We start from the raw sequence: 25,777 nt of genomic DNA, 5'->3' as shown, positions 1-25,777 counted from the left end.
TGAGTTGGCTTGACTGCCTTATCAAAGATCAAATGTCCATAGATGAGAGGGTCTATATCTGAGCACTCTATTCGATTCCATTGGTCGATATATCTATCTTTATGCCAATACCATGCTGTTTTGACCACTGTGGCTTCATAATATGCCTTAAAGTCAGGCAGCGCGAGACCTCCAGCTTCGTTTTTTTTCCTCAAGATGTTTTTAGCAATTCGGGGTACCCTGCCCTTCCAGATAAATTTGCTTATTGGTTTTTCTATTTCTGAAAAATATGTTGTTGGGATTTTGATTGGTATTGCATTGAATCTGTAAATCAATTTAGGTAGGATTGACATCTTAACTATATTTAGTCTTCCAATCCATGAACACGGTACGCCCTTCCATCTATTTAGGTCTTCTGTGATTTCTTTTAACAGTTTTTTGTAGTTTTCTTTATATAGGTTTTTTGTCTCTTTGGTTAAATTTATTCCTAGGTATTTTATTCTTTTAGTTGCAATTGTAAATGGGATTCGTTTCTTGATTTCTACCTCAGCTTGTTCATTACTAGTGTATAGAAAAGCTACAGATTTTTGAATGTTGATCTTGTAGCCTGCTACTTTGCTGTACTCATTTATTAGCTCTAGTAATTTTGTTGTGGATTTTTCTGGGTTTTCTACATATAGTATCATATCGTCTGCAAACAGTGATAGTTTTACTTCTTCCTTTCCAATTTTGATGCCTTGTATTTCTTTTTCTTGCCTAATTGCTCTGGCTAGAACTTCCAACACAATGTTGAATAATAGTGGTGATAGTGGACATCCTTGTCTTGTTCCTGATCTTAGGGGGAAAGTTTTCAATTTTTCCCCATTGAGGATGATATTAGCTGTGGGTTTTTCATATATTCCCTCTATCATTTTAAGGAAGTTCCCTTGTATTCCTATCTTTTGAAGTGTTTTCAGCAGGAAAGGATGTTGAATCTTGTCAAATGCCTTCTCTGCATCAATTGAGATGATCATGTGATTTTTCTGCTTTGATTTGTTGATATGGTGTATTACATTAATTGATTTTCTTATGTTGAACCATCCTTGCATACCTGGGATGAATCCTACTTGGTCATGATGTATAATTCTTTTAATGTGTTGCTGGATACGATTTGCTAGAATTTTATTGAGGATTTTTGCATCTGTATTCATTAGAGAGATTGGTCTGTAGTTTTCTTTTTTTGTAATATCTTTGCCTGGTTTTGGTATGAGGGTGATGTTGGCTTCATAGAATGAATTAGGTAGTTTTCCCTCCACTTCGATTATGTTGAAGAGTTTGAGGAGAGTAGGTACTAATTCTTTCTGGAATGTTTGATAGAATTCACATGTGAAGCCGTCTGGTCCTGGACTTTTCTTTTTAGGGAGGTTTTGAATAACTAATTCAATCTCTTTACTTGTGATTGGTTTGTTGAGGTCGTCTATTTCTTCTTGAGTCAAAGTTGGTTGTTCATGTCTTTCCAGGAACCTGTCCATTTCTTCTAAATTGTTGTATTTATTAGCGTAAAGTTGTTCACAGTATCCTGTTATTACCTCCTTTATTTCTGTGAGGTCAGTAGTTATGTCTCCTCTTTCATTTCTAATCTTATTTATTTGCATCCTCTCTCTTCTTCTTTTTGTCAATCTTGCTAAGGGCCCATCAATCTTGTTGATTTTCTCATAGAACCAACTTCTGGTCTTATTGATTTTCTCTATTGTTTTCATGTTTTCAATTTCATTTATTTCTGCTCTAATCTTTGTTATTTCTTTCCTTTTGTTTGCTTTGGGATTAGTTTGCTGTTCTTTCTCAAGTTCTTCCAAGTGGACAGTTAATTCCTGCATTTTTGCCTTTTCTTCTTTTCTGATAAAGGCATTTAGGGCAATAAATTTCCCTCTTAGCACTGCCTTTGCTGCGTCCCATAAGTTTTGATATGTTGTGTCTTCATTATCATTTGCCTCTAGGTATTTACTAATTTCTCTTGCAATTTCTTCTTTGACCCACTTGTTGTTTAAGAGTGTGTTGTTGAGCCTCCATGTATTTATGAATTTTCTGGCACTCCGCCTATTATTGATTTCCAACTTCATTCCTTTGTGATCCGAGAAAGTGTTGTGTATGATTTCAATCTTTTTAAATTTGTTAAGATTTGCTTTGTGACCCAGCATATGGTCTATCTTTGAGAATGATCCATGAGCACTTGAAAAAAAGGTGTATCCTGCTGTTGTGGGATGTAATGTCCTATAAATGTCTGTTAAGTCAAGTTCATTTATAGTAATATTCAGGTTCTCTATTTCTTTATTGATCCTCTGTGTAGATGTTCTGTCCATTGATGAGAGTGGTGAATTGAAGTCTCCAACTATTATGGTATATGTGTCTATTTCCCTTTTCAGTGTTTGTAGTGTATTCCTCACGTATTTTGGGGCATTCTGGTTCGGTGCGTAAATATTTATGATTGTTATGTCTTCTTGTTTAATTGTTCCTTTTATTAGTATATAGTGTCCTTCTTTGTCTCTTTTTACTGTTTTACATTTGAAGTCTAATTTGTTGGATATTAGTATAGCCACTCCTGCTCTTTTCTGGTTGTTGTTTGCATGAAATATCTTTTCCCAACCTTTCACTTTCAACCTATATTTATCTTTGGGTCTAAGATGTGTTTCCTGTAGACAGCATATAGAAGGATCCTGTTTTTTAATCCATTCTGCCAGTCTATGTCTTTTAATTGGGGAATTCAGTCCATTGACATTTAGAGTTATTACTGTTTGGATAATATTTTCCTCTATCATTTTGCCTTTTGTATTGTATATATCATATCTGTCTTTCCTTCTTTCTACACTTTTCTCCATGTCTCTCTCTTCTGTCTTTTTGTATCTGACTCTAGTGCTTCCTTTAGTATTTCTTGCAAAGCTGGTCTCTTGGTCACAAATTCTCTTAGTGACTTTTTGTCTGAGAATGTTTTAAATTCTCCCTCATTTTTGAAGGACAATTTTGCTGGATATAGGAGTCTTGGCTGGCAGTTTTTCTCTTTTAGTAACTTAAATATATCATCCCACTGTCTTCTAGCTTCCATGGTTTCTGCTGAGAAAACTACACATAGTCTTATTGGGTTTCCCTTGTATGTGACGGATTGTTTTTCTCTCGCTGCCTTCAAGATCCTCTCTTTCTCTTTGACCTCTGACATTCTAACTAGTAAGTGTCTTGGGGAACGCCTATTTGTGTCTAATCTCTTTGGGGTGCGCTGCACTTCTTGGATCTGTAATTTTAGGTCTTTCATAAGAGTTGGGAAATTTTCAGTGATAATTTCTTCCATTAGTTTTTCTCCTCCTTTTCCCTTCTCTTCTCCTTCTGGGATACCCACTACACGTATATTTGTACGGTTCACATTGTCCTTGAGTTCCCTGATACCTTGTTCAAATTTTTCCATTCTTTTCCGGATAGTTTCTGTTTCTTTTTGGAGTTCAGATGTTCCATCCTCCAAATCACTAATTCTATCTTCTGTTTCTTTAAATCTGTCATTGTAGGTATCCATTGTTTTTTCCATCTTTTCTACTTTATCTTTCACTTCCATAAGTTCTGTGATTTGTTTTTTCAGTTTTTCTATTTCTTCTTTATGTTCAGCCCATGTCTTCTTCATGTCCTCCCTCAATTTATCGATTTCGTTTTTGAAGAGGTTTTCCATTTCTGTTCGTATATTCAGCATTAGTTGTTTCAGCTCCTGTATCTCATTTGAACTATTGGTTTCTTCGTTTGACTGGGCCATATGTTCAATTTTCTGAGCGTGATCCGTTATCTTCTGCTGGCGCCTGGGCATTTAGTCAGATTTCCCCGGGTATTCGACCCCACAGGTTGAAAGATTTTTCTGCGCAGTCTCTGGGTTCTGTTCTTCCTATCCTGCCCAGTAGGTGGCACACGTGGCACACGCCTGTCTGTGGGTTCCACCAGCGAAAGTTGCTGTGGGTCCCTCAACTCTGGAAAACTCTCGCCGTAGGGGAGGTTCGGCAACCGAAGCGTCTTGGAAGAATGCCAGCCGGCCCGGGGTTCCAAACGCGGGGAGGGTCGCCGGCTGTCGCAGCACAGGAGAGCGTCCGGCCAAATTAGCTAGTCGGCCCGGGGCACCAAGCGTGGCGGGAGGGCGCCAGCTGTCGCAGCCCGGGAGAGTGCACTGCTCCCAGCCGACGGGGGAGTCACGTGTTTGGAAGGGATCCCCCGGTCACTGTTCTCCGCAGTCTGGGGATTTCCGACCCAACTATCTCAGTTGTTCCGGGGGGCCTCGTGTGGTGGGGGCACCAGCCGCCGCGGCCTAAGGGGACCGCCTGTCCAATTCTACCAACTGGCCTGGGAAGGTGGAAGGGAGGGACTCCGGTCGCTTGCTGTCCCACCCAGGAAAGCCCGTGCCCCTTGGTGATCTCACCGGAGCTGGTTCTCCCAGATAGTCAGCCGTTCCAGGATGGGGTACGCTGTCCCTTTGATTTCCCTCGTGGCTCCGGGAGCTGCTCTGTATTATCTCCACTCCCCCAGTAGTTGTTCTGGAGGAGGAAAGGTGAGGGCGGCAAGGCTGTCGAGGCTGGTGGCGGAGGAGCACGGTGAAGGCGGGGGAAGAGGGCACCGTGTTGGTTGGAGAGCAGCCGGAGCAGGAGGGGGAGGAGGGGGGTAGGGAGGTCGGGCGGCTCGGCTGCTGCGGGGCGCGTGCGCCGCGCGGCGGTCCGGCGGAGAGAGAGAGGGGGTAGGGAGGTCGGGCGGCTCGGCTGCTGCGGGGCGCGTGCGCCGCGCGGCGGTCCGGCGGAGAGAGAGAGGGGGTAGGGAGGTCGGGCGGCTCGGCTGCTGCGGGGCGCGTGCGCCGCGCGGCGGTCCGGCGGAGAGAGAGAGGGGGTAGGGAGGTCGGGCGGCTCGGCTGCTGCGGGGCGCGTGCGCCGCGCGGCGGTCCGGCGGAGAGAGAGAGGGGGTAGGGAGGTCGGGCGGCTCGGCTGCTGCGGGGCGCGTGCGCCGCGCGGCGGTCCGGCGGAGAGAGAGAGGGGGTAGGGAGGTCGGGCGGCTCGGCTGCTCCAGACATAAGGTTTTCACATTCACAGAGTCTCATTGTGAACGCTGTATCAGTGTTCAATCATCATCAAGAAACATGGCTACTGGAACACAGCACTATATTTTCAGGCAGTTCCCTCCAGCCTCTCCACTACATCTTGAACAACAAGGTGATATCTACTTAATGCATAAGAATAACCTCCGGGATAACCTCTCAACTCTGTTTGGAATCTCTCAGCTATTGATACTTTGTTTCATTTTACTCTTCCCCCTTTTGGTCAAGAAGGTTCTCTCAGTCCCTTGATGTTAATTCTCAGCTCATTCTAGGGTTTTTCTCAGTCCCTTGATGCTGAGTCTCAGCTCATTCCAGGATCTCTGACCCACGTTGCCAGGAAGGTCCACACACCTGGGAGTCATGTCCCACACAGAGAGGGGGAGGGTGGTGAGACTGCTCATCGTGTTGGCTGGAGAGAGGGGCCACATCTGAGCAACAAAAGAGGCTCTCTTGGGGGTGACTCTTTGGCCTAAATTTTAAGTAGACTTGACCTATCCTTTGTGGGGTTAAGTTTCATGTGAACAAACCCCAAGACTGGGGGCTCAGCCTATAGCTTTGGTTGTCCACACTGCTTGTAAGAATATCAAGAATTCGACTTGGGGAAGTTGAATTCTCCCCGCTCTCACCAATCCCTGAAGGGGGCTTTGCAGATACTTTTCCACTCACTGATCAAATCATTCTGGGATTCATCGGGGCATCCCTCTGGACAAACCAACAAAATCTCATATGCTACCTGAGATTCCAAGTACTTATGACATTCAATCAAAAGTATCTACATGAGTTATATTAGCAAATGCTCTAGTCAAAATCTAAATTTTGTAACAAACATTTTTTGCTTTAGTCTCACACATAAGGTGACATTTTAAAGTATAAATTATCATCCATTTCATGCTTTCTGTTCTTGACTATTATAAATAAAGGACTACCATGCTTCAAATATGCACAGTTTATGCTCTTTGTAAGTATGACACTAGATCTCATCCTTAACTCTTACTATCACTTAAAATGACAGCTGCCAAAGTCAAGCCATTTCCAACAGGACATATGCTTTTCACCACAACTAAATCAAATATCGTTTCTCATCAGGTCTAAAATAAAGCAAGACAGATTTTTTCATGCACAGGTGAGTGGTGTTATCAAAGATATGTGCTGCAGTATTCAATAGAGTGCCATAACATGCCTTCAACATTTGCAAACGGTAATAAAGGTACCAAAATGGTATGAACCATCGGGTATGACTAAATATGAGTTTTTGTTACAGATTAAACCAGTTGGTGGGCCTTAAGAAATAGGTACAAGGAATCTAAATACAAAGCTATTAAGGGTGCATGGTTGGTTCAGTGGTTAGAATGCCTGTCTTTCATGCAGGAGAGACCCGGGTTCGATTTCTGGACTATGCACCCAAAAACAACAACAAAAAAAGCTATTAAGGGGCGGGCCGCGGTGGCTCAGCGGGCAAGAGTGCTTGCCTGCCGTGCCGGAGGACCCCAGTTCGATTCCCGGCCCCAGCCCATGTAAAAAACAAACAAACAAACAAAATATAATAAAACAAGAAAATGTTTAAAAATGTTTCCCTTTCTTCCTTCCTTCCATCCTTCCTTCTTTCTCTGTCTTTCCTTCCCTTCCTCCCTCTCTTTAAAAAAAAAAAAAAAAAAAAGCTATTAAGTAAAGTAATTTTTCAGTAATGAAACTGAAAATAATAGTTTTGCTTTTCTGGGGGGAGGGGGGGGGGCGGGTGCATGGTCCGGCAATCGAACCTGGGTCTCCCACATGAAAGGCGGGCATTCTAACCACTGAACTACCCGTGCACCCTAGTTTTTTTTTAATTAAAGGAAGGCAAAAAAACAAAAAAAAGGCTCTCACAAATAAACATAATAAAATTGAAAGAAATGTACATAGTCAACTGGAATTTCAAGCTTCTCAGTCTTAGAAACAGAGTTCTTTGGGGTTTTCTAGTTTCTATTAAAACTTTTCTTTTTTAACATAAGAAAATGCCCATAGCACCATTGCTACTGAGTGACAGAATAATAGACACATGTTATATTTATCCCTCACCTACACTATTAAAATTTAGTTTTCTAAACTTAGTCAATTTGGTTTTAAAGAAGAGAACATCATAAATACATACGAATTATCACATCTTCTTTAATGAGTAAAAGTTGAGAAGTTTAAATAGAGGAAATCCACAAATATTTGATATAATATTGAGATAGAAAAGAAAGTCCATGCAAACTCTAAAAATATACTATTTCATTAGCTAGAATATTTTCAAGCAACATCAGAAGAATACTATAGAACTACTCTATAATTATAAAAATATTCTTAGTATGTGAAATAAAAAAAACAATTCTCAACCACTAAATTTCACAAGACACATTATTTAAAAATCCTTTTTTCCTGGCACTAAAACTAAGCTGTCACTAAAGAGAAGCAGAAAAGATTCCATAAAAGCCCTCTATCTAAAATACGATTAGTATTTTGATGTAAAGAAACCACCTCCTCCCACCCCCCCATCACAACCTTAAAGAGTTGCTACTTAAATATTAGCCAGTGCTCTGCGAACCATTTTATATTTAAATTGGATAGTTCTAAACATCACACATATAAAAAGTATTGTCTGACACACTGCCATTTTGATGATAAATTGCAATCTATAGCTCAAATAATTCTACCCAGGGATTAACATTTCAGAGGCTGAGCCAGAGATTATGTGTGTGGATCTTGAATTTCATCATCTCCCTTTGGCACAATAGCTTATTCTTCCTTTTTCATCTATTCTCTCATGAAGGGTCAGGAAAGCTTAGCCTTGCCATTGCATTCATTTCATCTCTACATTAACAAGATACCTTGCAGTCTTTAGTTCTTATGTGTTATTCCATTACAAATACTAGACAGCACTATGCTATGGGGCTAATGAGGTTTGTACCAAATCAAAGGGTGCCATCAAGTGGTTATAATACTTTAAACAGCATTACACCAAATGACTATTTCAGACAGACTTTCTTTAATACAGACAAACTCTGTCACTCCTCTGAGAGAACACAAGTAATGGGAGAACACAAGAAATGAATCCATATTCATTTTTGCTCTTTATTTTCTAACCTCTAGAATTGCTTTTCTGCACTTTAAATTTATAAAGTACAATTTCAGAGCCACAGTTAGCATTAATATTTATGTCAGCAAATTACCTAATGATATTTATTAGGCATAATTCAATCATGGCAGCACTACTGGGAACTAAAGAAGTTTATCATTCAAAATTCATGATTAGACTGATAGGTGCTTATTTATGAAAATAAGCAATACTTAGTGCACACACTTAAATAAAGACAGCATCTTGTCAGATCCGTTTCCTATTACTAATGAAAAAGAGCCAGTATTATTTGTTCTAGTCCATGCAGCCATGCCTAAAGTTCTAACAAGGAACCTAGCCATTTGGTGTGAGAATGTCTTTTCAGATATTTAGAAAAATTTTCAGTCTATTACTCAACCTCCTACAAGGGTCATTTAGAGTTTTTTGAAGGTAGGAAAGAAGATCTGTTCTTAGAAAATACATACAAGATAGAAATTCAAAATGACCACATTCTGCAGAGCTGTTACTGTGACCCATTCCTATACTATGGGAACTCACAGGTTTAAAGCATCTTCAGAACTGTATACTTAATTCTGTTGCATACAATGTAAATTATCCACGTCCTAAGATTAACCAAGATATAGAAATTTAAGTCAGAAAGGCTGACTTGATCTTTAAAAGATTTAAGGAACAATTCCATATGGCAGCCAACTCTATCAAAACTAACGATCTATATGATGGCATTCATTAATTTTCTGCAAAGCTATTGAAAATTCTATACAAAAATACTTTTTAACCCACATGTTCTTCTAGAACCTTATCACTCCCCCATCAAGAGGTGGGATCTAATTTCCGCCTCCTTAAATCTGGGTAGGTTTGTGGCTGGTTTGTAACTAACAGAATACGCAGAAGAAACACAGTGACTTCCAAGGCTAGATCAGAAAAGGTAACGCAATTACTACTTTGAAAACTGGAAGTCTTTCTTTTTTTTTAACTTTTTTTATTGCATAATATAACATACAAACAAACCAAAGAAAGAAAAAAAGCAACAGTTTTCAAAGCACTCTTCAACAAGTAGTTACAGGATAGATCCCAGACTTTGTCATGGGCTACCATACCATCGTCTCATATTTTTCCTTCTAGCTGCTCCAGAACATAGGAGGCTAGAAGGAGTAAATATTTTTTTATCATCATAATCAACTTTTTTTTTCATTTTTTTGAAAAATAACACATATACAAAAGAACAATAAATTTCAAAGCACAGCACCACAATTAACTCCATCATCACCTTTGATCTTTCTCCCACTTTTTAGGGGTGTTGGCTATGGCCATTCTAACTACTTCATGTCGGAAGCTGCTGTCAATAATATGGGGTAGGAAGATGGAACAAACTGATGTTCTGGAGAGACTGAGCCTTCTAGGTTTCAGGACTTATGTGATCCAAGAACTGGAAGTCTTCTAAATCTTCAGCAGCCACATATATTGTCTGACTGTCTCAAGGTCACCACACTGTGAAAAATACAAACTAACTCACCCAAAGAGATGAAATAGAGAGGCCATGAGACTACAGGATGTTAAAGAGATGCTTGGCAGCTCCCAATCGTTGGCCCCAGCCTTTCCCCTACCCCTGAAATGTTTTAGTCATAGCCACTTCTGACTACAACTGCATGAGAGATCTCAAGCCAAGAACATCCATCCAAGCCTTTCCCAAATTCCTGACCCACAGAAACTGAATGATAACTTGAACAGTGATTACAATCTGATATATTAAGCTGGATAACTAGTGGCAGATGATTGTTACGTTCCGGCAGATGGTTAGCAGACTTCAACCTGTATTAGTGCATTACATACAATAGCATATTACACATAATAACACATACATTACACATAATAACACATAGTTGATTACATATGGGAGTACAATAGGTGTACTAGTTTTAGTTTGTTAATGCTGCTGGAAAAGCAATATACCAGAAATGGGTTTGCTTTTATAAAGGGAATCTATTAAGCTACAAGTTTACAGTTTTAAGGTCATAAAAATATCTAAACTAAGACATCCAGAGAAAGACACCTTGACCCAAGAAAGGTCAATCTGGGAAGACACATGACTGGCGTCTGCTGGTCCTTTGGCTCCTGGTTTCAAACAGCTTCCCCAGTGGCATTTTCTTTCTGTATCTCCAAATGTCTCTGTGTCAGCTCTGAAGCTTTTCCTTAAAGGATTCCAGTAATCAATCCACTTTGAATAGGCAGACATCTCCCAATTGTGGAAGGGTCACATCTCCATGGAGACAATTTAATCAAAAAGATCCCACCCTACAAGATTGAGTAAGGATTAAAAAACATGGTTTTTCTGGGATACATAAGAGTTTCAAAGTGGCAAACCATGGAATACAGAATGATAAGTACAAGCAGAGGGGGCAAAAAAAAAAGATAAGTGCCAATTCTGACGCTTGAGGAAAGGTTGATGTGATTTGGAAAGAAAGAAAAGAATTAAATTCTTATGCTTTATTGACCTTAAAACATAGAGAGAAAGCTTTAAAATATTTGAAGACAATCCACATAAAAATACTAGAAATCAATGTAAGAGACTGTAGGTTATTTCATAAAAGTGAAAGAAAAGACAAAGCCTTAAGATATATACATTAATAAGAGAAAGAGGGAAAAATATTTACTTAAAGGAATATGACTTGTAAAAAAATTACTGCTATATACAACTGCTTCCTGGATATCTTTTTTCTCCCCACAACCCCCCCTCACTACCCAAAGTCTTCCCCATGTTGTATTCTATATTGTTTTAAAGCACAAGTATCTAACATTCAAGTTAGAAAACAAGAATTCATCTTAGATTCCCTGACCTTCCTCAATACACAGAGCCAATTAGTCAGAAGAACTGATTTCATCATCTTTCAAATACCTCCTGAATCTCTTTTCCCTCTTCTCTGTCTATAAGCGCTAATGCCACTGTCCTAGTTCAGGCCCACATAATTTATTACCTGGATAAGTGAATTAATTGTTCATCTGATCTCCAGGCCATCCCTCAGTTTTATATATCTCAACTCATTCTCTAGAGCAGTAGTTTTTCAAACTGGACTATGACCCATTTTCAAACTGGACTATGATCCTGGAATCAATTTAATGATTTGCAAAATCAATTAGGTAGCTTGCAACCAGCATTCTCAAACATCAGGATAAAACAGGAAATACCAGAGCATTCCACAATACTAGTGTGCCAGTTTAAAAGTATTATGTATCCCAGAAAAGCCATGTTTAATCTGATCCACTCTTGTAAGAGCAGCCATTTCTTTCTTTCTTTCTTTTTTTTTTTTTTTAACTTTTTTATTGTATAGTACAACATATATACAAAGCAAAGAAATAAAAAAGCAATAGTTTTCCAGGTACTCTTCAACAAGTAGTTATAGGATAGATCCCAGAGTTTGTCATGGGCTACCCATAAGATCCTCTTAGATTTTCCTTCTAGCTGCCCCAGAGTATAGGAGGCTAGAAGGCTTAAATATTTTTTACCATCAGAATTGACTTTTTTTGGTGAAAAATAAAATATATTCAAAAAAGCAACAAATTTCAAAGCACAGCACCACACCATAATTAATTGTAGAACATATTTCAGAGTTTGACATGGGTTACAATTCCACAATTTTAAGTTTTTACTTCTAGCTGCTCTAAGATACTGGAGACTAAAAGAGATATTAATTTAATGATTCAGCATTCATATTCATTTGTCAAATCCTATCTTCACTGTATAAATCCACCATTACCTTTGATCTTTCCATCCCTCTCTTTAGGGGTGTTTGGGCTATGGCCATTCTAACTTTTTCATATTGGAAGGGTCTGTTGCTAATATGGGGTAGGGAGATGGAACTATCTGATGGAGAGGCTGGGCCCACTAGGTTTCAGGACTTTTCTGGACCAGGGACCCATCAGGAGGTTGTAGTTTCTGGAAAGTTACACTAGTGCATGGAACCCTTGTGGAATCTTATATATTGCCCTAGGTGTTCCTTAGGATGAGAAGCCATTTCTCTTAATCTGGATTCAATACTGTAGGTTGGAGTCTTCTGATTTGATTAGATGTGACATATCCATCAAATGTGTCATGTGGCTGTGGTCATGTGGCTGTGACCTTTGATTAGAGGGAGATATGACTCCACACATTACAGGTGGATCTTGATTAGTTTACTGGAATCCTTTAAAAGAGGAAACATTTTGGAGAGAGTCAACAATGACAGAAACAGAGCCTAAAGAAATGACAGAAGCCTCAGAGCTGACAACAACTTCACAGCAGAGTTGACACAGATGCAGACACATGGAGAATAGAGACATGGATGTTTGGAGATGTTTGGAGCCCAGCAGATGTTACCATGAGATTAAGCAAACCAGAACCTGGAGAGAGCCAAGGGAAGCCTAGAGATGAAAGCCAGCCCTGAGGAAGTAAAGTTAGGAACCTCCACAGGAACAGAGGCTGAAAGCAATGCAGCCCGGAAGCAAGGGATGAGCAGATGCCAGGCACATGACTACCCAGCTGTCGGATGTGTTCCTGACCCACTGGCCTTCCTTGGGTGAAGGTAACCTCATGTTGGTGCCTTAATTTGGACACTTCCACTTCCTTACAACTGTAAACTTGTACCTTATTAAATTCTCCTTTAAAATTTAAAGCCTGTTCTGGCATATTGCATTCTGGCAGCTTACTAACTAACATAATTAGTAAGACGTATTTCATGAATCTTTTATTAGTTATATATAGGTACATATATACGTGTGCTGGATAATAATGTAAAATTATTTCCTACTGTCAGTCACAGTGAATAAGTTTAAAAGCTAAAACTGATCTCTCAAAATAGGAATCTTTAATCATGTTACCTCTCTGCTTAGAAATTTTCTACGGCTCCTCATAACTTACTAGAATCATGAATCAGAATAATGCAGGGTACTTTACTAACAATATCATTTCTTCCCTCTACCTCCTGGGCAAATCTGTGTTTTAATAAACTCACAGATGATTTCTGATGGACAGGAGGTATGACACACACAGAGGCTTCAGGGAAAAATTTCTTAGTATGGTATATAAGGCCATATAACAGCCTGGCCCTTGCTCATCTCATTAGCTTCAACTCCTGCTGTTTCCTTTGAGTACAAAGTTGCAGCAATTTTCTCTCTCTTTGTCCTTGTTGAGGCTGTTCCCTCTGTCCTTACTCCAGAACTCACTCTCCTCAAATATCTGTCCCTATCTTGTAGGTGAACTTCTACAATTTACCCTTTTTTCTTTTTTTAACTTTATTTACACACACATATCCACAAACATACCAGACTACTGTCTCTGAAGATTTGTAATTTTAGATATCTTTTATAAGTAGTGTCATACAATATTTGTCCTTATGTGTCTTTTTTCACTGAGTATAATGTTTTCAAGGTTCTCCCATGTTACAGCAAGTCTCAGAACCTAATGCTTGCTTAGGGTCAAGTAATATTCCACTGTGTGAATGTACCATATTTTATTATTCATTGGATGATGAAGACTTTGGGGTTGTTTCCACCTTTTGACTACTGTGAATAATGCTGCTATAAACATTGGTGCACAAATATCTGAAACCCTATTTCACATTTTTTTCAGTATATTCTTAGAAGTGGAATTGATGGGTCATATGGTAATTCTATATACTTAACTTTTTAAGCCATTTCTTTATTGCTTTCCACTGTGGCTGTACCCCTTTACACTGCCTCTAAAAATGCACTGGAGTCCTAATTTCTCTGCATCCTCTCCAAACTTGTTATTTTCTATTTTTTAATAATAGCCATTCTTGTGGTTGTGTGGTATGCCACTGTAATTTTGATTTGCATTTTCCCAATGACTAATGATGCTGAGTATCTTTTCCTGTGTTTATTGGCCATCTGTATATTTTCTGTGGATACTGTCTATTCAAGTCCTTTGCACATTTTAAAAATTTGCTTATTTGCTTTTCATTGTTGCATTGCAAAAATTCTTTATATATTCTGACTATTGTCCTATTCTTTTGGTAACCTTTTCGCTTTCAATAATGATCTCTGATGTGTAAAAACTTTAAATTTTGATGAATTTCAATTTATCTTTTGTTTCTTTTGTTGCTCATGTTTTTGGTGTCATATCTAAGAATCCAATACCAAATTCCAAGTCATGAAGACTTGCCCTTATGTTATCTTTGGAGTTTCATAGTTTTAGCTCTTCTATCTTGGTCCTTCATCCATTTTTAATTCATTTTTGTATATGGTGTGAGGTATGGGTTTTTCATTCTTTTGCGTGTGGATATACAGTTTTTCCGATACCACTTGTTGAAGAGACTCTTCTCCCCCCACTATATGTACCTAGTTACATTCTTATAAAAAATCAGTTGGCCATAAGATATGTAGGTCTACTTCTGGGACTTTCAATTCTGTTCCACTGGTTATCTTTATGCCAGTACCACACTGTTTAAATTATTGTAGCTTTGTAGAATAATTTGAAATTAGAAGTCTTAGTCCTCCAACTTTGTTCTTCTTTTTCAAGATTGTTTTGGCTATTTGGGGCTTCTGAATTAAATATGCTTAAGCTAAGTGTGAAAATGCAAGTTGTATTTCCAAGCTGAGCAATAAAATCCAAAAGCCTTCTACATCAAGCTGCCAACTAGGGGAAGTTCAACATAATCACCCACTTGGGTTATCACAGATAGTAAAACTCAACAAGCTAACTTATTAGTGAATAGTTTCTGTCAACTCATATACTTAGATACTACCAGACACTTCAGAGCACAGGCTAGTGTCTAAGATTTCAGTCTCATTCAGAAATGCAGTATGAGAATATGTTAGAATAATTAGGTGTGCAGGTTCTAGAACCTGGTTATGACAACTTTAGAAAACCACTTCATTATATTTTATTACATCCCACCTTTGACACCTTATATGAGGCTCATTAGTTTACCAAAATCCCAAAGCTTTTTGACTTCAAAACCTATCATGGGCGGGCCATGGTGGTTCAGCAGGGAGAGTTCTTGCCTGCCATGCTGGAGACCTGGATTTCATTCCTGGTGACTGCCCATGCAAAAAAAAAATAAAACCCTATCACTTGCCTCCTTAACAAGCCCCTTATGTGAAACTAATGCAAATTTTTATTCAAATTTAAAAAAAACTATTTTAATAGGGACAAGTACTTCTTTATACCGCTACTAACTTCAAACATAAAGAATGCTCTATCTGAGGACTGGTGGGGCTGTGCCCATGCCTTGCTGACAATGACATACATAAATATAATTACATCAATATCACTGGTGCCCATTGTTGCTCAGGAAAACTGGTTTTAAACCATAAGGTGGCTAGACCAATAATGAGTTCTACAGCTGTGGATTCATGTCAAAAAACTCATTTATAAAGATTTCTAGTAGGAAAATGGCTGAGTAAAGTACTTCAAGATTAGCCTTGCTCCACAGAAAAGTTAGAGAAGGGACATGAGATATTGGCAAAACTGAAGGGAGCAACAGATGTTTCAACAATAATAGTAGGAGACTTCAATATACTGCTCTCCTCTACAGATAGAATGACCAGACAGAAGATCAATGAGGAAATAGAGAAGTTAAATAACTTGATAAATGAATTAGACCTAGCAGACATACAGAGGTCATTGCACCCCAAAGCACAAACTTATACATTCTTCTCTAGTACTCACTGAACATTCTCTGGGATAGATCACATGCTGGAGCACAAAACAGGTCTTTATAAATTTAAAAATATTAAAATTATTCAAAGAACTTTCTCTGATCACAATGGGATGAAGCTGGATCTCAATAACCACTGAAGAACAAGAACATTCACAAATACATGGAGATTAAATAACACACTCTTAAACAACAAGTGGGTCAAAGAAGAAATTGCTAGAGAAATCAGTAGCTATATGGAGATGAATAAAAATGAGAATACAACTTATCAGAACTTATGGGATGCAGCAAAGGCTGTGATGAGAGGGGAATTTATTGCTTTAAATACCTATATTAAAAAACAAGAAAGAGCAAAAATCGAGGACTTAACAGTGCACCTAGAGGAACTTGAGAAAGAACAGCAAACTAACCCCAATGCAACTAGGAGAAGAGAAATAACAAAAATTAAAGCAGAGATAAATGAATGGGAGAACAAAAGAACAATAGAAAGAATCAATAAAACCAAAAGTTGGTTCTTTGAGAAAATCAATAAAATTGATGGGCCACTAGCAGGACAGACAAAGAAAACAAGAGAGAGGATGCAAATAAACAAAATCAGAAATGAGAAGGGATGCATTAGCGCAGAACCTGAAGAAATAAGATAAATCATAAGAGGATACTATGAACAACTATACGCCAACAAACAAGACAACTTAGATGAAATGGACAGATTCCTAGAGACATACAAACAAGCTACACTGACTCAGGAAGAAACAGAAGATCTCAACAAATCAATCACAAGTAAAGAGATTCAATCAGTCATCAAAAATCTTCCTACTAAGAAAAGCCCAGGGCCAAATGGCTTCTCAGGGGACTTTTATCAAACATTCCAGAAAGAACTAACACCAATCCTGCTCAAAATCTTCCACAAAATTGAGGAAAAAAGAACTCTACCTAACTCATTTTATGAAGCTAATATAATTTTAATACCAAAACCTGGTGAAAATGCTATAAGAAAGGAAAACTACAGGCCACTCTCCCTAGTGAACACAGATGCAAAGAGTCACAATAAAATATTTGCAAATCAAATCTAACAGCACATTAAAAGAATTACACACCATGATCAAGTGGGGTTTATACAAGGAATGCAAGGATGGTTCAATACAAGAAAATCAATTAATGTAATACAGCATATTAACAAATCAAAAGGGAAAAAAATCACATGATCATCTCGATTGATGCTCAAAAAGCATTCGACAAAATTCAGAACCCTTTTCTGACCAAAACACTCCAAAAGATAGGAATCAAAGATAGCTACCTCAATATGATGAAGGGAATATACGAAAAATATATGAAAAACCAATAGACAGCATCATGCTCAATAGAGAGAGACTGAAAGCCTTCTCCCTAAGATCAGGTACAAGACAAGGATGCCCACTGTCACCACTGTTATTCAACACTGTGCTAGAAGTTCTAGCTAAAGCAATCAGGCAAGGCAAAGAAGTATACGGCATCCAAATTGGAAAGGAAGAAGTAAAATTCTCATTATTTACAGACAATATGATACTGTACATGGAAGATCCTGAGAAATCTACAGCAAAGTTACTTGAGCTAACCAACAAATTCAGCAAGGTGGCGGGATATAAAATTAATGTGCAAAAATCAGTAACATTTCTATACACAAGCAATGACCTAGCTGAGGAGTCAGTTAAGGAAAAAAATCCATTCAAAATAGCAACTAAAAGAGTCCAGTCCTTAAGAATGAACTTAACTGGGGACATAAAGAACTTGTACACAGAAACTACATAACAGTGCAGAAGAAATCAAAGGAGATCTAAATAGGTGGGAAGACATTCACAGTTCATGGATAGGAAGGCTAAATATAGTTTAAATTGATCTACAGATTCAACACAGTGCCAATCAAAATTCTAACAACCTACTTTGAAGATTTGGAAAAGCTAACTACCAAATTCATCTGGAAGGGAAAGAGAACCCGAATAGCTAAAAGCATCCTAGAAGAGAAGAATGAAGTGGGAGGATTAACACTCCCTGACTTTAAAACCTATTATAAAGCCACAGTGGTCAAAAACAGCATGGTACTAGTACAAAGAAGGAGCACCAACCAATGGAATTGAATGGACAGTACAGAAAAAGACCACCAAAGTTATGGTCAACTGATATTTGACAAGGCCCCCAAATCCTCTGAACTGGGACAAAATTGTCTTTTCAATAATTGGGCATGGAAGAACTGGATATCAATAACCAAAAGATTGAAAGAGGACTCCTATCTTACACCTACACAAAATTAACTCAAAATGGATCAAACACATAAATATAAGAAGTAGCACCATAAAGTTTCTAGAAGAAAATGTAGGGAAACATCTTTAAGACATATTAACAGAAGGCAGCTTCCTAAACTTTACAATGAAAGCACAAGCAATAAAAGGAAAAATAGATAAATGGGAACACCTCAAAATCAAATGCTTCAGCAATTCAAAAGATTTTGTCAAAAAGGTGAAGAGGCAGCCAAGTCAATGGGAGAAAATATTTGGAAATCACATATCGGACAAAGGTTTGATTTCCCGTATAGACAAAGAAATCATACAACTCAACAACAAAAGAGCAAACAACCCAATTATAAAATGGCCTAAAGATATGAATAGGCATTTTTCTGAAGAGCAAATGCAGGTGGTTCAAAAGCACATGAAGAGATGCTCATTTTCACTGGTTATAAGGGAAATGTAGATCAAGACTACAATGAGATACCACCTCACACCTATAAGAATGGCTGCTATTAAACAAACAGGAAACTATAAATTATAAAAGTTGGAGAGGATGTGGAAAAACTGGGACACTTACGCACTGCTGGTGAGAATGTATAATGGTGCAGCCACTAAGGAAGACTGTTTGGCCGTTCCTTAGAAAACTAAATATTGAGTTGCCATGACCCAGCAATAACACTACTTGGTATATATCCAGAAGAGCTGAAAGCAATGATACAAACAGATGTTTGCACACTGATATTCATAGCAGCATTATTCACAATCACCAGAAGATGGACACAAACCAAATGACCATCAACAGATGAGTGGATCGACAAAATGTTGTATATACATACGATGGATTATTATGCAGCAGTAAAATAAAATGACGTCCTGAAGCACATAACAAGATGGATGAGCCTTGAGAACATAATATTACACAAAATTAGCCAGAAGCAAAAGAATAGATACTGTATGATTCCACTTTTATGACCAGCATAAAGGTTTAATCAGAGGCTTATATTATAGAATATAGGGGACTTAGAGCTACATAGAAGCTAGAGATGGGTGAACTGTTAGCTAATGAGGTTGCACTCCAATGTAAGGGAGTAGATAAGAGTGAAAGTGGTTCTCTAGTGGGTCTATAAGTAATGTTACCATATTGAAAGTGAACAAGATTGAAAGGGGTAGTATAGACCTACATGTTCCACTGATTAACACTAGAAATATAAATTAGTTCTCATAAGAATTACTTCAAAGATATGATCCTTGTATAAAAAGTGTTTAAGTCCACGGTACAGGGGTAAAACTGCTATTGCATACTATGAGCTATTTTCAAAACCATCAGTACTACCACAGCAACAGCAGAGGTAAATAATGGGGGAAGGGACAAGTGCTAAGAGGAGGTTTAGATTTCCTAATTGGCGAGGGTGTGTTTATTGGTTTTCTTTCTCTCGGGAACAATGAAATTATCTAAAATTGAGAATGTTGATGGACTGTGGACTTTGGGCCCTCTACATGATACCCCATCAATGCGGGTGGCTGAAGGACGTACTGACGGAGAAGTAGATTGGAGAACGATAGTACATACTTATGAATGAAGGTTGTGATGCTACAAAAAGGAACAAAGTCGTGAGGCATGCAGTGGCGTGAATGAACTTGTGGGACATTTGGTGAGACAAAATAAGCCAGAAACAAAAGAACAAGAACGGTTTGGTCACCTTCAGAAAATGCCTATAAGAAAACAGGGGCCTAGATTGTAAGCTTTTAGAGCAGCATATTAAGTCTGGAGTGGTGATTATTATTTCTGGATTTTGAGAGGCTGTTTTATATATACACCCTGATTATTTAGAGAAGAGAACAAAGCCGAGCAGGTTGGGGTTAAAGTAATTCAGAACATAAGGGCAAGGAAGACAAGTTTCTATATTTTAGAACCACATATACTCTCTGAGACCAAAGGAAGAAAGGTTTATTTGATCTGGAACTGAAATTTTCTGTAGTACATAATCTAATTCAATCTATCTGTTTAGCTCATTTGAACAACTGAAACACAGGGAGTACAGAATAAGAAAGAGGATTAAAGAATCCTATATAGATTATTGTAATGTCTGGATACATCCTAGAGTATATTAAAAGCAGATAATCAAAAAGTATTGGCAAAGTCCCCTAAGGGATGGAAGAAAAATATGGAACTATTAAACCCCTGATACTGTGTCAAACTTAAGGTACACCCAAATCAATAGGCCATGCCCTCGATCATGAGGTTTATACTTGTGAAGGTTATGTAAGTAGCAGAGAAGCTTAGACTACCTATAGGTATGTCTAAGAGTTACTTTTGGAGGACCTCTTTTGTGGTTCAGATGTGGCCTCAGTCTCTCTAAGCCCAACTCTGCAAGTGAAATCATTGCTTTCCCCCCTATGTGGGATATGACATTCAGCAGTGAAAGTCTCCCTGGTGACATGGGAGATGATTCCCAGGCATGAATCCCGAACTGGTACCATGGGATTAACAATTCCATCCTGACCAAAAGGGGAAAAGAAGTGTAATTAATAAAGTGTCAGTGGCAGAGAGAGTTCAAATAGAGTCAATAGGCTACTCTGGAGATTGCTCTTATGCAAGCTTCAGTTAGACCTTGCTACCTACCTATCATAACCTGCCTACACCTAACCAGAACCATTCTAGCCAATTCTAAAGAACACCTAGGGCAATACATAAGATTCCATAAGGGTTCCATGCACTAGAGTAACTTTCCAGAAACCTACAACCTCCAGATGGGTCCCTGGTTCAGACAAGTCCTGAAACCTCGCCCAGCCTCTCCAGAACATCAGATAGTTCTATCTCCCTACCTCATATTAATAACAGACCCTTCCAATATGAAAAATTTAGAATTGCCATAGACCAAACACCCCTAAAGAGAGGGATGGAAAGATCAAAGGTGATAGTGGAGTTACAGAGAGAAGATAGGATTTAACAAATGAATACGAATGCTGAATCATTAAATTGATATCTCTTTTAGTCTCCAATATTTTAAAGCAGCTAGAAGTAAAAACCTGAAATTGTGAAATTGTAACTCATGTCAAACTCTGAAATGTGTTCTACAATTAATTGTGGTGCTGTGCTTTGAAACTCATAGCTTTTTTGTATATACGTTATTTTTCACAAAAACAAGAAGGAAAAAAGTCGATTGTGATGCTAAAAAAAAGTATTTAAACCCTCTAGCCTCCTATACTTTGGAGCAGCTAGGAGGAAAAATAGGAGAGGATCATATGGCAGCCCACGACAAACACCAGATCTGTCCTGTAACTACTTATTGAAGAGTGCCTTGACAACTATTGCTTTTTTGTTTCTTTGCTCTGTATATATGTTACACTATACAACAAAAAATGTTAAAAAAAAAAAAAAAGATTTCTATACATCTCCTTCAAAAACAGGTTAATGGGCAGATCCCCGATTTGTGCAACAGAATTTTAAAGGCGTAGTTCCCTGTTGGTCCATCTTATATCATACTTTTGTTTTAACAAAAGGTTTTTTAAAATTCTTTGACAATATGGGGAAAGCCTATTAGCACTTTTTGTCCTAAGTGCATAATGAAAATATGGCAATCAGCATTTTTATAGAGTAGAGCGTTACTTGATAAGATTAATTTGAATGTTTTCTACAGTTATCTTTACAAATAAGAGAAAGAGTCTTTGTCTATCAAGCAAAAGCTGAAATAATCATAACTTCAAACTTAAGGATACAAAGAACCTAGGTAATGGATTTATTAAAGCTTTGTACATTCAATTTAGGTTTTTGACACAGTTGGATAAACAAGATTATTTATAGATTTAGCCAACATACATAATTGGTCTAAAAATTTCAATAGAAGGATAAATTTTAAAACCACTTTCAAGACCATCTCTATAAAAGTGACTTTCCCAGGAGAATATACCTGATGTAATGTAACCTGTTATCATCTTAATTGGCAGAGGTTCAAAATGCTAGAGCTGTGTACCCTTCTCCCACAGCAAGTTTGCTCTAAGGGTCATTATAATACAAACTCCACAAGGAAAATAATTTCAGTATTGTTTTCTCTTGGTAGAGAAAAAAACTTAACTTGTTTATGAGACTAATTCATGACACAATGAAAAGCTACACTAACTAATTCAGATTATTACTAATAAAAGATGATGCTGGTATGAATAATTCATATATTCTAGAGTCTTTATAAATAAAATCTCCATTTAGTGTCTGCATTATCAGCTAGAGGATTAGTTAACGTGGTAAAATGAGAACCCATGCAAGGTATAATGCAGCACAGCATTTTATTACTATTTGAAAATAAGCACAGTCTAACTAGGAGAAAACCAACTGACCTCTAATTTACACACACCTTAATGACAAGACTCGCTACCACATGTGAATGCTAAATATTTAATTTAAAATTGTTGACACCTTTTTATATAGCAATATATAAAGAGCTTTTAAATGCATATAGTATATTCTATAGCTGCAGGTTTATCTTTATTTCTCCTTTTTGTAAACTAAGTTAAATTGTGGTTAAGACATATATGTTAATCCTTGAAAAAGCCCAAACTTGGGCCAAGTCATTACCAGTTTTACTGCAAAGGGACTTGTACACATTTATTTACCTTAATATTTACCCCAAAAGTTATTAACTTACAGAAACATTATCATAAGAAGCAAGAAATATCACCCATACCTTCTGTGTATCAATAACTTGATACACCTTAGCAACAGTGCTCTCATATCACTGAGGTCTAGGAGTAGTCACTTTTCACGTTCATCATGAATGACTACAGTACAAATGTAACATAGTATAAATAATTTCTTATAAAAGAAAGCCACAAGTTAAAAGTATTTTACAGAATTTACTATAAAATACCATAAAAACTTTTCACTTAAGTTCTTTCTCCCTGTATCCAGTGAGCTAACTAGACGTCTTTGGGCATGACGGTAACTCTCAGTGTTGATGGCACACAGACTGATATTTTCAAATAAACCCACCTAGTGTACTTCACTAGCCTCCTGAAGTGCACCAATGGTGGCATTCTGAAACCTCATGTCAGTTTTGAAATCCAGGACAGTCTCCCTCACCAATCACTGGAATCATACCTTCTAGATCAGAAGCTTAGCTAATTTCTGGTAACGATGAATCTCTTACTATGCAGTGATTCCAGGCTTGTAATGATGAGGGTATTTTCACCCAACAGGTAGAAGGGGTGCTTTTCTGGCCAGATTTAGTGGCCACTTGTTTACAAGGGGGGTTTTCCCATCAGTGGACTGATGAGTAGTCTGCTTGGTTCAGGCCATTTTATAAACCCAATGCCTAAATCTTAGCCTCTGTCTGACCAACCCACTGCATTTTCTGCTGCCCTATGAAGAGCTGCAGTCACAAAACAAAGCTCCCTCAATGACTGAACAATCTGCTCTGTGCCTCTAGTACAATATTGAATAGCAGTTGTGAAAATAGTCATCCTGTCTAGTTCCTGATCTTAAGGAGAAGTCTTTTACCACTTAGTATAATATTAACTGTGGATTTTTCATAAATGATCGCTATCATTTTAGGAACATTCCCTTCTATTCTATTCTGAGCATTTTTATCAGGAAAGGGCACTGGATTTTGTCAAATGCCTTTACTGTATCTATTGAGATAATCATGTGTTTTACTCTTTTATTCTATTTATGTGATACATTACATTAATTGTTGTATGCTGAAACATCCTTACATTCCATATATCCCACTTGAGCTTAGTTTTAATATGCTGTTGAATTCAGTTTGGTGGTATTTTGCCAAGGATTTCTACATCTATAGTCAAAAGGGAAATTGGTCTGTAATTTTCTTTTTCTGTGCTGTCTTTATCACATTTTGGTATCAGCCTTTGGTATTTAGCCTCAGAGAATAAATTTTCCCATTTAAAATAGATGATTTAAATTGTTGGTATACAATTGTTTATAACATTCTCATTTAATACTTTGCATTTCTGTAAGCTCAGTAGTATGTCACCATTTTCAATTCTGATTTTAATTATTTATATCTTTTCTCAGTCAGTATGCCTAAAGCTTTATCAATTATATTCATTTATTTCAAAGAGCCAACTTTTTCTTTTGTTAATGTCTTCACTGTTTTTCTATTCTCCATTTCCTTGATCTCTGCTTTAATCTTAATTATTTCCTTTTAACTTAGGATTTATTTTTGCCCTTTTTCTAGTTCTCAAGATGTGACATTAGGTTATACATTTGAGATCCTCCTTTGGATTTAAAATAGTCATTCATAGCTATAAATTTCCCTCTAAACACTGTGTCCCTGCATCTGCTAAATTTTGGCGTGTTGTGTCTTCATATTCATTCATCTCAAAATGCTTTAAAATTTTTTATAATTTCTTTAACCCATTGGTTGTTCAAGAATGTGTTTTTAATTTTCACATATTTGTAAATGTTTCGGTTTTCTTTCTGTTATTGATTTCTAGCTGTATTCCACTGCAGACAAAGAACTTAATTAGTATGATTTCAGTATTTTCAAATTATTGAAACTTCTCTTTTGCCCTAGCATATGTGATCTATTCTGGAGAATGATTCTGTGCACACTTGAGAAAAATGTGTATTCCTGCTGTTGTCAGGTGAAGTGTTTCATATATATATTTGGTTTATAGTGTTGTTCAAGTCTTCTATTTCTTTGTTGGCCTTCTGTCTAAAGGCTCAACTAGCACTAAAAGTGGTGCATTAAAATCTCCAACTGATATTGTGAAAGTGTCTATTTCTCTCTTCAATTATGCATATTTTCTTGTTGAATTTGCCCTTTCATTGATATATTATAATGTCATTCTTTGAATCTTATACAGTTTTCACTTCAAGTCTGTTTTGCCTGCTATTAGCAAAGCCACCCAAGCTCATGCTCTATCTCTTTTAATGCAGTTTTGAGATACATCCACACACCATACAAAACATCCAAAGTATACAATCACTGGCTCACAGCATCATCACATAGTTGGGCATACAAACCATGATTAATTTTACAACATTTTCATTACTTCAGAAAAGAAATAAAAAGAAAAAAGAGACAGAGGTAGGGCAAGATGGCAGCACAGTGAGGTGTGGAATTTAGTTTGCCCTCCAGAGCAGCTAGTAAATAGCCAGGAATGGTACAGAACAACTGCTGGGGGAACATCAGAGACCTGACGCACAGTGTACACCAGTCTGGATAAGGCGGAATAGCTGAGGTCCTACACAGAACTGTAAGTCCCCAAACCATGGAGGCCGGCACCTCATCCTCTTGTGGGGGGGTTCCCCAAGGGGAAAGGAAACAGACTTTACTAGTAGCAAGGGCTTGGCTCAACCAAGCTCCACTTGCAGAATTAAATAACAAATTCTGACTACTGAAAACAAGCCCCCAGCACAGTTAAACATGTAATAAGCACTAAAGAGTTTTTGCCCTGGCAGAGACGGTGCAGAGCTGACAGGGGGGGAAAAAAGAGGCTTTTTGAGTTGGATAGCACAAAATACTAGAAAAGGGCTGGAACTCAAGAAAAGGGGGCACATGAAGCCTGGAGATACAAAGAGCCACATATCAACTCAAGGCCTTGATTGAGAAAACCATGGAATGGGGGCCCACCTATGAAAAGGCATTTTTCCTTTTTTTTTTTTTTTGTAACTTCTTAAACAGCTTATTAGACAGAACTGCAAGCACTCTCAGACTCCAGCACTGCCCCAGGCAAGGGTGGAACTAAA

The 25,777-nt window shown here is 37.8% G+C and overlaps 1 protein-coding gene across 19 annotated transcripts in view; it reads right to left on the bottom strand.

Moving 5' to 3' along the window:
* EHBP1 (EH domain binding protein 1) overlaps positions 1-25,777 on the bottom strand; it is a 559,717-nt gene that overhangs the window by 337,758 nt on the left and 196,182 nt on the right. The window contains exon 1 of one of the 19 annotated variants that reach the window (XM_077134363.1): positions 23,165-25,402. The exons of the other annotated variants lie outside the window; for them this stretch is intronic. The gene's annotated coding sequence lies outside the window, so the exon portion shown is untranslated. Of the gene's footprint in view, positions 1-23,164; positions 25,403-25,777 lie in introns of those variants that run through there. 19 annotated transcript variants of the gene reach the window in all.

This window comes from Tamandua tetradactyla, chromosome 17 (assembly GCF_023851605.1).
Source record: "Tamandua tetradactyla isolate mTamTet1 chromosome 17, mTamTet1.pri, whole genome shotgun sequence".
In the NCBI taxonomy this organism is placed as follows: Eukaryota; Metazoa; Chordata; class Mammalia; order Pilosa; family Myrmecophagidae; genus Tamandua; species Tamandua tetradactyla.
Note: the sequence above shows the minus strand (reverse complement) of the source record. Positions and strands in the feature narration are given on the sequence as shown.